Below are 13192 nucleotides of genomic sequence, written 5' to 3'. Positions count from 1 at the left end.
GAATGAGACGATAAATTCTCCTGATGGTTACCATGACGACAAGTTAGGCCTTTCATGCGCGAAGCGGGACCAACTGCGCAAGGCTTTGTTTTAGTTTTGATGGATGGAAGGAACGGTTGGAGGACTTCATTGGTGGTCTTAAGTAACCGTTTACGGGGCTTCTCTATTCAGCCTAAGACGGAAGAGATCAAATTTGATCGACGGAAGTTATCAGCTTCTCCGGTTTTACATGGGTTGAAAAGATATAAAATCTTCTTTAAAGCTACTTTCAAATCAATCCTCGAGTTATGCCAGTATAATAAAAACGATATGAATATTCTCGTCGCTGTTTTATTATATCTCGACATGATATCGCGATGCATTACTGAGATACATGCACTTATGGAATATTACTGCATGATTTCATACTCGCATGGAAGGGCTGGGAATTAAGAATTGGTATGTATTGCATAGCCTCCGGATGTTTTCAAATACGGAGGCTTCCATGTTGTGATGTGAACGAGAGATATGCTGGCAAATGAATGCAGCATGTAGAATCGTTCGTAATTCTATGCTGGCGGCAACAAGTTTCCCAATCACGTTCATTTTTATCCCTTCCATTCCCTCAATCCCAAATACCAATCTTTGATACCGATCTTTGATACCAATCTACTGAGGAGATTTTTTTCATCGATTTCAGTTCGAAAGTTTTGACAGTTTGCAACTCTGGTTGGTGGGTTGTTTGTCTAAGGAAGTTGCTTTGTCTTATTCAAAGTCAATGTGTCTTTGCGTAAAAGCAAAACAGACCAACATGACTTGCAACGGCACTGTGCTTACTTCGGAGCATCTCTCACACTGGGGCCGTCACAGATGACCACAGGGGCCTACACGAGTAAGTGAGTCGCAAGTAGCCGATGCTAAGTGCATCTTCCTAATAAAGCCTAGTATAGTACATACATCAGCGCGTACGCTCACCGAAGAAACGTTTCTTCGTAAGATCTACACAAAGATTCACGTCGACTTTTGTCCAATTCAGACCATTAAAGTTTTAGCTTCCTTGATCAGAATATTTTGTGCAATCTTCTTCTGCCAGCACACACTTTCAGATGATCTGTAGGATCAAAATTGCCACCTAGATATTCTTTAACCTAATTACCTCCATAACAGGAACATTTGCCTGTTTGTTTCTGACAGTGTTACGAACAGAACGATGGCGCCAAGACTGACAATACTCATTCAGGTTGACGGGAAGGCATGGTGTCGCATAGAGCTGTCGCCTAGCAACGCAGATAGCTTCCTTTTGACCCGTTCATGTCTTTCTCTTGTCCCCCGGCACATCTTTACCACCGTTACCAATCCACAGGCGCCACGACATGTGTGGGGAGACACATAAAACTGGGGGTACTAAAAGATCACTTATGGCATGTCTTCAGGTTTTGTTCAAGTAGAAAATGGCTATAAATTCCTTGTGCGGAAGAAATTTAGCATAGGAAGGGTCACCGTTTACACCACTTGGGTGAATAACGAAGTGAATTTACAAGTAGCAAGCCTGTGTTTGTATTGTATGCTCGTTTTTCCTTCACTTCTGGTTTTAGTTAGACGCTTTCCTTTTAATCGATTCAAACTATTTCTTTTCAGTTCTTTTCCATTTTTGTGATGAGATTTTTCTATGTTGTGAAAAATTGTCCCATGGATTCGACCTAGAGCACTCACGCATATGTCCTCAGGGTACGTGACCCACTGACCTGTGGGATCGCATGGAGGCATCTAAAAGCATGCTAATCCTCATTTGAATCTGCATGAATTTTGCATTGGCAGTCGCAAAGCATATTGCCTAGTCTCCAAACAGTCGTGTCAGCTGGATGAAAAAGACGAATTTCGACAAATAGGGACAAAGAAGTTGCCATAGGATTTCAGTCAGTCTTTTGCAGTCTATCCAACTAGTCTATCCACCGGTCGGTCAGTTCACTCCTAGGCTACTAGGCTTTTATTCCTAACTAGTCCCTAATTATTATTCGGCCAGGCTGGAGTCTGGTAGAGACTAATGTTGTCAGTGTACAAGCTTTAGAGTTACATATCACCTCAGAACACGGATTCCGCACTATAGATGCTTGGTAAAACCTCCTTGTTCAAACGTTGCGCTATCTCACAGCTCACAATGACTTATTTTTGTTGTGAAATGAGTGCTTTGTTTTTTATTTTGGAAATGTTGCCGTGCTTTTTTCATAGAATCATTAGGGAGTTTGTTCAGGTAGAGAGATAAACCAATGAGATGAGCGTGGAATCTAGAACAGCAGCATATCTCACGGTTAGGGGACTGGCTCACTCTGCATGGCCTCAAACTACCTGCTGATGTCACGTGACTCATCACGCAGCGGAATCCGGCATCCTAGGGGAGCTTTTATTAGATAGCATAGAAATTATGAACATCATCAGATAAGATTTAGTCATAATACGGTCGGAAGGTCGTGATCTTTTGTCAATTCGTGCGTAAAACCCGATTTAAGTGTTTCTAGGTCACAGAGATATTGAGATGGATACATACACCTTATCCTGGTGCCGTTTTTAGAAATCATAAAGAAAATTAGATTAAACATATCTTGGAAGAATTTTGACCTCTCCCGCCAAAATCATTCTGAAAAGACGGGATACAGATGGTGGGTAAATATTATTCCATCATTTCTGTAATGTATTGACAATAAGGCCACAGCAAGTAAATTTTATGCTCATTAATTTTCGGCTGAGTTTGAAAAAAAGAAAAGAATTTTCCCCTCCGGAAATGGCGAACACTGCAAGAAAATACCAATTACATCATGTGATTGTACTTATGAGGAACGTGTAGACATGACTGTAGTTGTAGAAGTGAAACTACTCCGATAGTAAAATAGGCACCAATGTGGTAGCCATGACTGTAAAAGTTGTCAACTTGATTAGTGATACCAGTCTACCACTCTAGTGTCAGCTTGTGCACCTTTTGAATACAGAAATAGAAGACTTGGTGAGTTTAATGTCAGGTTTTGCCGCTTAAATTCTTGTTATAACGATTATGAAAATTTAGATATCTTGTTTTTTCGCCCTCTCTTACTGAATTTGGAGTATGCAGTGAGATGTCATCCGTAAAATGTACTTGCTGTGTCCTAACACAGAAAAGTCACTATTTCAAAGATTCAGTAACAGAATAGCTCAACAAAAATCAACAAAGCAATTGCTCTTTCATATAGTCCTAATTTCATACTACTATCTATATGCAATCTTACGCCAAACAAAGTTAATGAAGAAACTGACTAAATAGAATACTAGCATGTTGTCTTGTTGTCAAGCGATCGAGAGTGGATAACTAGGGCCAGGGCGACATCTGGCGTACATAAAACAAAGTGCAGCTATCATTGTCATACCTAATATATCCATTGGTTAAATATATCCACAACCCAGTAAAGATAACACAGTAAAATAAAGTTGGAGATGTATATGTTTGTCACATAACGTTATGCATGTCCGACAATCCTCATCGAGCGAGTGATATTGCCTGCTTTGACCTCTAGGTTTGTTATATAAAGCGGGTATCTCGACTCACTGAAGTTCCGGAACATTGGCAACCTCACTGCGGCCGAGTTTTCTTTATTTCTAGTCATTCTTGTACGTCATTCATGATATTCCATAATTAATTAAGTCAAGAGTACATATAATCCAATTTAGGGCTGTTTCTGCCAAATCATGGAGACTTAATTCTCACATGTATACTTTCATTGTAGCCTCTATGGTAGAAACCCCTTTTCATCACTCAGTCTCAGGACCGCGAACGGTCTACGAGTTTCAAACTTGCCACAACCTCTCTCCATAGTAGGAAAGCGCCCTCTGTCATGTAAGAAAGAACTGCAGAAATACAAAATTGGTGAGAAACAGGTCGCAGACAAAGCTTGTTACGCTGGCGTTACACTTTTCGTCTGCTTAGAGCATTAGCTGATCCATAGCCGTACAGCTTGTTTGCCGTCAGGCGGCTGTGGTGCAGAGTCTTTAATCCTTACGTAAACTTACGTTAGTTCCCCGACTCTATTCTCAGCGCTGATCTTAACACCCTTTCTTTCTCCTAGAGATTTGCTATATCGACTTTTACAGCTAACGCGTTGGTTCCCAGACGATTGCAAGTAGTTTTTAGCAGATGTAGGCGTTAAATATAGTTAAGTGATAAACATATAAGGCTTGTTATGTTTGCTAAAAGACTGCAGTTGGCCGTGTTTGAGGTGGGACTAGTCGGTGTTTTTTCTAGACCCGGAAAAACGGTTTTCTATGTACCAGAATCTATTGTTTTGCTTCTAGCGCTGTAATAATTGAACAAATCAAGAGTGCATGTTGTTACAAACATTTGTACGTCTCGCAGTTGTGTGTTTTTCTACCAGCATGTTACCTGGTTTATGAGGGGACACTGTGTGAGGGAACAAGCGACCTTTTGTGTCGCAGAACAAGCGCTCTTTCCAAGCCACTCCGGGAGAACACTCTAATTCCTGCCCTTACTAAGCCCGCTCTTGTGCGGCACTCGACCCTACCGGCGGCACTGGGCATTAGGTCTGGAACAGAACATTCTCCTTTCTGGGTTGGGACTAGCTCAACCATTTTACTGAATTTTACAATTTCTAGGCTTACACACTCTATGGATGGTTTCTAAAGACACACTAATCTACATATATGTGATCCAAATCTATATTTTGCTATTGATGGTTTTACAACTGAACATTAGACAATTTGATGAGTTGAAATTATCCAGTCTCCCCACTAAGGTGTAATAGTGGCCTGTGCCAGGTTATTGCGCCTGTGTGTTTGGTCCTGTAAACGACAAGACAAGAACACGGGAAAATTTGGATCTCTCTTCAATGAGTTCTTGGGGACCTGTCAACTGACTGTTATCATAGACGTTAAACAAGGACAACAACAACAACAACAACAACAACATGTATCTGTGCCATGTGGTTTGGTAGGTGCTATTTCTATTGACATTTGATGGATCATAATTGGATGTTGACCGTTAGGTACGGCTGACACTGTGTCTTTTTCGTAATCTCGCATGACAATAGCACGTCCTTTGGTCTCCAGTACAATATTCGACAGATGCTGAACGTAGGACTACACAAACGCACTGCCTTGTCTGATCAACGTCTTCTTAAAGAAACAGGGCTCATAGCTTAGCAGATGACTAAAACCCTGCTTTCTAAACAAAAGATTTGGTAAAATGTCTACCCTATAGCAGAAACCTGGTAAGAACGTGCGTTAACGTTGTTGTATTTCTGATACATTGGAAGTGACGTGTAATCTACCATACCTACATTTGCCTCTATACCCCATCGGACAAGTTAGGCGCGAAAGTGGTGCATGCGCCTTAGCCCGGGGCTGTGCACGTCCGCCAAGTTCAAGGCTAAGCCAGGCCAGGTGCTGGTGCAGAGAACAAGGGCGCGCTTCTGTAGAACCGTTTACTCAGCCAACTTTTGAATCCACTTGCTACACTCTTCGTATAAACCTAGAGCTGAGCCATAGAACTGAGGTTTCTTTAGTATTCAGACTTACTTCACGTGCTCTTTAGTTTGCCCAGGATATGACCGGTCAACAACGTTTACCGTATGAAACAGTGATTAACTGAAGGCCACTCACTAACTCTTGTAACGGGTTACCCATCAGAAATGTATGGCTCTGGCTTTCACGTCGATGGGTTATATCCGCCCATCACTACAATGGCTATAGCCCCACTATGGTGCTAGAGCGTAACAGCGTTTTATAACACGCGTCACGATAGGAGAAGACGAACGATACTTGAGAAACGTTGCCATGGTAACGATGTGCTGCGAACAATTGTGGAATCAGAGCGTGGATGTGGGCAGGTTGATTGGCTCTCGTATCGGGTGAGGAGGAAAGAGAACGGTTTTGAGAAAGGCTTGCAGTGACAGCTGAGTGCGGAGTAAAGTGGCGCAGAGGAGGGAAGCTCGTGTCGAAAGGGTTTGAAAAACTTCCTGTCCCTAACATGGAGCCTCCGTGAAGTACCTACACGTTAAGGTTAGTGTTCAAGCAGATGGAAGGGGGTTGTGTCTCGATCATTTCCTCGCCTCTGTGGTCACCATGTGTACGGAGATGATGGCAGGTTTAAAACGTTACATGCCAGCTTACCATTTTCCTTGATATACAAAATACGATAATGCTTAGTGACCACAGTGGGTCAGGGTCGCAGGTGACCTTTGGGGAAATGGGACGTTGTAAGGAACACCCACTGTGGACACAACAATGACCTCACAGAGACGTACCTCCCAGGTCATTGCCCGGTCGGGAGACCACTGATTCATACAGGAACAGCTGCTGGGGATTTTCTGATGTGGTCAGAAGAAAAATCCGCCATCAATGGAACATTTTATGCCCGGAGGCACAAATCATGTTTTGTCTCAGCCCAGGTGCAGGTTCTGGTTGTTTTTCTCCCCATGTGCGTACGGCCATGCTTTCCTGGAACCCATGTCGTGTTTTCGTTACCAGTAACCCTAAACTGTATATTTCATACATGTTTGATTTCATTTTTATCTGCTCCAAAGTGCCGACATGTGTCAATGCTATAATTTTTCAATTGTACTGTTCAATACTGCCAATTTTCATTTCTTGCTAATGTTCGCGCCGTCTTTGTTTTCTAATTGAATGACCTTCATTTACACTAGTCTTCTATCGTAACATCGCATTCTCTTTTCTTTCATTCAAACTTCCAGATTTCCAACTTGACCTTGACACGCCTTTTCTCCGGAATCCAACAAGGGAGTTCCATATAACGTCTTTAAGGATCTTGTAAGGTCTAACTCTGCTAAACTTGTCTGACACAAATCCCTGAGCTCCTTAGCCTGTCTTCAACTATACCTGCCATAGAATCTCTTGTTTAGTCTTGGCTTCATTAGATTTTACAATTCTTGGAATGTCGCCAATGCTAAATTGAGTAGACTGACCTCTAGTCCCTCACAAATGTCTCATAAACCTCGGACAAGAATAACAAGTCATAAAAGTCATGCTTCTTGAAGTTGGCCGTGATTTCAGGGATTTACATGCAAACATATGTACAGTTGAACTGGTCTTTTATTGACAGTAGAACGAGCTTGAGTTGCATAGACACACCGAAGTGCATGTCTATCTCTTATCAAATAGTACTTAATAATAGAAGATATTTAAAAGAATATGCTGTCAGATGCTGTGCGACTGATTACAGAGTTTACAGAGAGCAAATGTGGCTTTTGTGCGCACCACAAGGTCAAGATCCTTATCCTTCAAGGTCAATGACACTTAAGACATCTCTCCTCCAAGTTAGATCCCTTGAGGGCACGCCCATGTACTGCAGGTTCGCAGCTGTAAATCCGCCCGTTCTGCCCATGGTTTCCTGGAACTAGTCCGTGCCACATGACTCAGAGCGCAGACGCGAAGCCCGAGCTCTAACACCGTATATAGACATCCCGGCATGCCCGTGCCCCTGGCTAATAAACATGTTTACATCATCACTCTTCTTAGTAATTAAGTTAGATGGAATTTAAGAGAACTACCCATCTGAAGATCGAACATAACAGGATAATGCATTTAATGTCATCTCTGTTCAAATGTCAATGTTCTAGTGCGACCTTCTTATACAGATTATCCTGACAACATCTCTTGCCTTAATGGTATCTCAAATTAATAAGGAGATACTAAACTTTCAAGGATTTCCTGCCACACAGCAGGACAATGGAGAGATGGTTATCTTTAGTCTTTCTGAGAAGCCTACATTTAACATTGTTTTAACAATGTAGCATGCACACAGAAGATTGGAGCTTAAACTAACAGCCTCTGTGGTTAGCCCAGGAGGATCATGTTGGGACCCTCCCCAGTAATTAGCGAGGAGCAGACGGCTCAAGTTTACTTACTAGGTAGTCTAAGTTCAGAAGTCGGACATGACAATCTTCTACAGGCCAAACTGTTCATGTGACGCGTCACTGCTAGCCTCGCTCTACAGAGCTTTTGGGATGTTAAGTTTCCTGGCATATCGGTGTTCTAATGCAGGTTCTGTAGGATGAGTGCTACATGTACCCAGTGAACATCTATCCAATTTACCAGCAAACAATAGTGAGATGGTAAAACAAACTCACTTTTATGCCTTTTGCGCTATCGTTTCTGGTAGGACCACAAAAGAAACGGTGACATACAAACTTTGAAAACTTTTCTGATTCGTCCAAAGTTTAGTCCTCGCTTCCGTGCAGTCATCTACTAAATCCTTGTGGCGAAAATGCCTCTCGCTCCGCAGACACTTGTCTTTGAACAAAAAAGTTTAACCCATGTAACCTTATAATTCTTTTTATCTAGATACTAGTTTCACTAATAACAGAGCCTATAGCCAGGAACTGGCAATCTCTTCTAAATGCGGTAATACATGTATGTCTAGACTGTCCCCATATCAGCGATCACACGAGCTGTGCCATTTACACGGACCTTTCTACACCGCGATTTACTGTCCAGATAAGGACTGTACAGACATTACGATCTTCCTTAAGTGTTTGCAGTTTTTACAGACGTTTGAAGAGGCTCCTTGCTTTAAACAATTGGAAGAATCAATTTGTGGCCTATTTCACCCCGCAAAAGTATTTTGCAGGGCTTCATTGCTTGTGCATATTGACATGTGTACAAGCTTAGCTCTTATCCCGCTGTAAACGCTAGAGTCGTCGGCATCGGTACGGTAGATATCACCAAGATATACTCCAGCCCGCGGTCAAACATTTTTGCTAATTTTTACGAGTGTTCCGACAATTAATACGTCCTCGGCTCAGCGCGCGACAAATGGCGACATTCTAGTCGTGGGTGGGCATCTCCGCTTTTGGTCCTCTTGTCAAGTGAGCGTCAAAAAGACCCTCGGGGAAAAATTCCATGTTTCACACAATTTCTCCTTCCCTTCGTCTGTCGGCTCGTGCTGTTCTCTCAGATGATTCCTCGTTAGAACGTCATCGCAGGTTTCTTCACTCCGCCACCAGCGGAAGACGTGACGTCACAGACGTCTTGGTTTAAAAACCGAAGAGCGTAGGTTCCATGGGTTAGTCAGAGCGCGCACGCCTTGCTGTCAGACGCACCTTACAGCAACACTAGCGGAGAGTTTTCAAACGTGACTTGTGGTCAGACTTGTTAGGGTAGGAAGCGGATACCGGACGAAAAGACTACAAACTGCATCAAAGAGGTGAGAAGCTTAATGTTAAACGTCTTAATACCGCGCCAAATTTATCATAAAAGTGAAAACTGAAACCATAACTTTGTATTTCCATTTGAGAAGCGCAAAAGTCTTATTAAGTCTTTTTGAATTGCTTTTTAACTATCGAAGTCGTTATCTTTTTTGCGAGCATTTGCACTTTTCTGTTCGTTTTGTGCCGACCATTTCTAAACAACTTCTTCTTACGAAGGAGCATTAAAAAAGAACTTTTTAAAATTTTGTTCTTACACCTTAAGTAAATTTCTCCGCTTGTCTTGTTCCCGATTGTGAACAAGGTATTGAACATTTTTTTCACCGTCTTTTTACCACAAGAGGTGAACAGAAAAAGTTCAGCCATTGTTTTAGTTCCTTTCTTCGATAAAGTAGGTTATTCGGAGTCTCCCTGTTACCTTCTTGGTTCGTTAGCCTGTCGCTGACAGTAAAACGTGAAGATCAAAAGCAACTAGACACCGGATTTCCCACACCCAGTGACTATTAGTGGTTATATTAGCATCAGTGATAGACTGTGCGCGTGTTTACGATGAGATCCTGGTTCTGTCGGTGGTCTTGACTTGAGCGCGTCCTGACAGTCAGCTGGTGGTGACTTGTCCCACCTGAGTGCGCGTTGTTTTCACCTGTCACCATCACTGCCCGCGGCGCGCTGTCTTACCTGGCTAAGGCTACCATAAACACATTGTCATATATCAAACTAGACAGCTATTGTCTTAGCCAGGTATCGTCTAAACGTTCTACCGTTTACACACCAGGCGTAAGACTGTCCTTCTGTTCTTGGATTCAAGGACTTACTGTTGGATTACTGTGATTCACCAATACATCATACATACATACGTATTTCTTGCCTTTTCCGTTCGTCAGCGGAACTTCGCTTCTGTTGTTTTCGTGGTATGACCTGATAACATCGCACTGCCTACAGGAGTGTAGTTAGAACACCTTATCTACCCGGGCTAGGAGAGATTCCTGAGATTGTGATTGACAACCTCGAACCAACGGTAAGTGATGTACTAGTGGTATATTGTTTGCGTTGGAATACTTTCTTCCCTTTCCTGGAGGTAGGTGGATCCACTATTCAATGTTAGATGTCCCTATATGTGCCAGTACAACTAGAGGGGATTATCAGAAACGAAGACTTGAAAAGAAAGTTAAATCTCATGGGAATATGGTAGTTTGTTGAGATGTATTGCTTCTGTCGATGTCTTACCAAGGACAACGTTGATAGGGCTGTTACGAAAATGTCACACGGCCGTGAAGCTTACCTACTCATCGACTACCTGCTGTTAGCTGCTGCAGACACGTGAGGTGGAACAAGTCCCGTCAGAGATGAAAGGGAGAAAAAAGACCCCTGTACCGTTTACCCCCTGTGGATTTAGCTTAGTCTCTAACATTGTTTGGAAGTCTCAGATGTCCCGATCTGCTAATGACGGAGGAGGAGCCAGCAGGCTTTCCCAGAGGCCCTGCCGCGGAGGCATGTCCGGCTCTCCCGCCGACACGGCCAACGAGCTGCCATCTTGAAAGGGTGCACAGCCCCAAGGGATTATGGGATCAGGCTTGTTTTTCAGGAAAAGAAACGGACACCTAAACCCACGATCCTTTTCGAGAGCCTCCAGATTACACAAACCGAGTCTTCTGCCAATGGATGTTCATTTTGTATGCAAATGTATACCACGTGAGAAGAGGGGAAACGCAACGCAGAAGAGCCAATTTAAAAATCAATTAGTGATCACTCATGAACTGATGAAAGATTCCCCCTTTCTTTCTGAAGAACACAACTAGAATTTCCCCTGTATCTGTCAGCAGGTAGTTAGTAACTCAATGAAGAATGGTCCCCAGGTCGTCTTTATCCAGACCTGGTTGAAGGTTGAGTCAGCGGCCACAGGGGATCTGCGGTCAGACCTGTGCCGGACTGGACGGCAGTCTTTACATCGTCACTTCTGAAAGTGTCTGGTTATCAACTTACTGCTCACACGACTACTGTGTTACTAAAATCTTTAGAAAAACATAGACAGGAATGGAGGAAATAGCTTGACACATTTCTAACTGGTTTCCCTTTCAAGGAGCTTCAAAAACTCACAAATCTTTTATTTTTTCTCACCGCCAAGGCTGGTTAGAACAATGATAGTTATCAGACTATATGTGATGGCAATTAACTTCATTGCTTTCATGTCCATGGATAATGTCCTTGGTTAGAAATGATGCTTAGTCATATAAACAGTCATGCCGTTGTTATTGCTAACTTAAGACATTGCTTGACTCAATCACACCGTGTGCCTGTCTAAGCGGCGTGTAGTTTGGACGTATCTTCCGTTCACTGCTTTATGGATGTTCCAAAGTATACAGGCTATATCCTGTTTGTCTTCCCATGCTGATAATGATATTTTCTGAAACGCTTCCTAGCGGAATCCGTGCGTTGATACAAGTAAAAGTTTTTCCTTTGATTAATTCATGTTGCTACATGATTTGGCAGTTTTGTATTTCCGCTGAGTGTTCAGTGTGGAAACTAAAAAGGTGACAGAACCTATTAGAACAAGGAGGTTAAAATATTTTAACCTGCTTGATTAGACCGATCCGGATGTGCCTGGCCCTTCCTACCTCCCCCCGTGGGTGCAGTGGTTAATCCCAAAGCTTTAGACGGGTAGCGAGCAGGCGTCCTTCCCTCCTCTTACTTCTTATGTGTGTCTGTGACCAAACTGTGACCAAGCAGCTTTCATCAAGACCTTGCTTTGACGAGGAAAAAATCGGCAAGTTCGCCCTGTCTACAAGTGGTAAGTCATCTCTCGTGCTATCATTTTGTTAAATCGTGTAGATGTTTGACTTTTGGTGAGTGGAAATTGTGTGTAAGAACGAGCCAGACCCATACCGCGTGGTCTGTGGTCTAGAGCCTAGAGGAAGCCCTGGGTCTACTCTGGCGGCGACCCAATTCATCAAACCTGTTCTTGTAATCGCTGTCAACATCTCGCCCCACATCCACTACGTTCTGCACGTGTAGTCATGAGTCGCCCTGCTAGCGCTTGATATCGATGAAAAAGTAGCGTTTTTGTGCAGTGAGTTTTCAGGACGCTGTAGCTTAGGTTTTCTCCGGGTCGCGCTAGGGTTGGTGTCACATGGCCCGACCTTGTGGGTAGATGGCTGCTATGTGGATCACTGCAGCAAAAGGTACAAAACAGCTGTTCTTTGAAACATGTAGGTGAAAAGAAAGGACGACAAGCGTCCATTAAATTACCTCTAAAGACTGAAAGGTCGGCAAAGCCGGCTTTGGCAAAGGGATGTTGTTGTTTTTTCTCTCTTGGCGCACGGTATGAAAATACATACTAATTACTTCATACTTCATCTTACTAATGGACAGAAATATCTTAAATCGGTTCGTGGCTTTAAATCGTTGTTACACGGTGCCGTCGCCCATGAATCGTTGGAGAAAACCAAGGCGTCTTGTATCGCGTTATCTGTTTTCTACATTATCCACCGCGCCTGGCACTCCAGGCTACAAATTAGGCACTCTGTTCGAGAAACCCCGCCACTCAGCCACAGATGACAAACATCGCGTTTCCCTACTTCACATTAATCTGTGAAAAAAAGTAACGTTCTTTTCCCACTTGGGAAACAAATTCCTCGCTGGCACGAAAATCGCGCAGTGTCCCGGTTCCCATGAATATCTGGTCAGGCTCGTAAAGGTCTGGGTTGTTTGACAGAAAACTCACTGGTGTAAGTTTGTGGAAGGATGTGATCGTGACTCACCTGCCAATGTTCCGGGAGAAGTGTGAGATGTCTGAGGGGAACCTTAATGTTTGTTTGAGAAAAGATAACAGCGGTTTGTTACAAAATAGACACGGTTGATGGTGCGTTGTCAGCGGAAATATATCCTTGAAAGCGGAGTGTATTCTTGGCCTAGGCGCCTATCAATGGGCATTTATTTTACTGAGGAAAAAGAAAAATACAACTTTCATGTCACCATTTTGTGTACTGTCACCATTTTGTGTACATACATAC

The 13192-nt window shown here is 43.0% G+C and overlaps 1 protein-coding gene across 4 annotated transcripts in view; it reads left to right on the top strand.

Annotated features, from left to right (window-relative positions):
* LOC118415326 (protein Wnt-5b-like) overlaps positions 1-13192 on the top strand; it is a 100454-nt gene that overhangs the window by 53734 nt on the left and 33528 nt on the right. The window contains exon 1 of one of the 4 annotated variants that reach the window (XM_035819834.1): positions 9036-9181. The exons of 2 other annotated variants lie outside the window; for them this stretch is intronic. The gene's annotated coding sequence lies outside the window, so the exon portion shown is untranslated. Of the gene's footprint in view, positions 1-9035; positions 9182-11824; positions 11971-13192 lie in introns of those variants that run through there. One more of the 4 variants, XM_035819829.1, reaches the window with a different exon arrangement.

The sequence above is a fragment of the Branchiostoma floridae genome, chromosome 5 (genome assembly GCF_000003815.2).
Source record: "Branchiostoma floridae strain S238N-H82 chromosome 5, Bfl_VNyyK, whole genome shotgun sequence".
Taxonomy (NCBI): Eukaryota; Metazoa; Chordata; class Leptocardii; order Amphioxiformes; family Branchiostomatidae; genus Branchiostoma; species Branchiostoma floridae.
The sequence above is the reverse complement of the archived record's forward strand: the minus strand, read 5'-3'. Positions and strand labels throughout refer to the sequence as shown.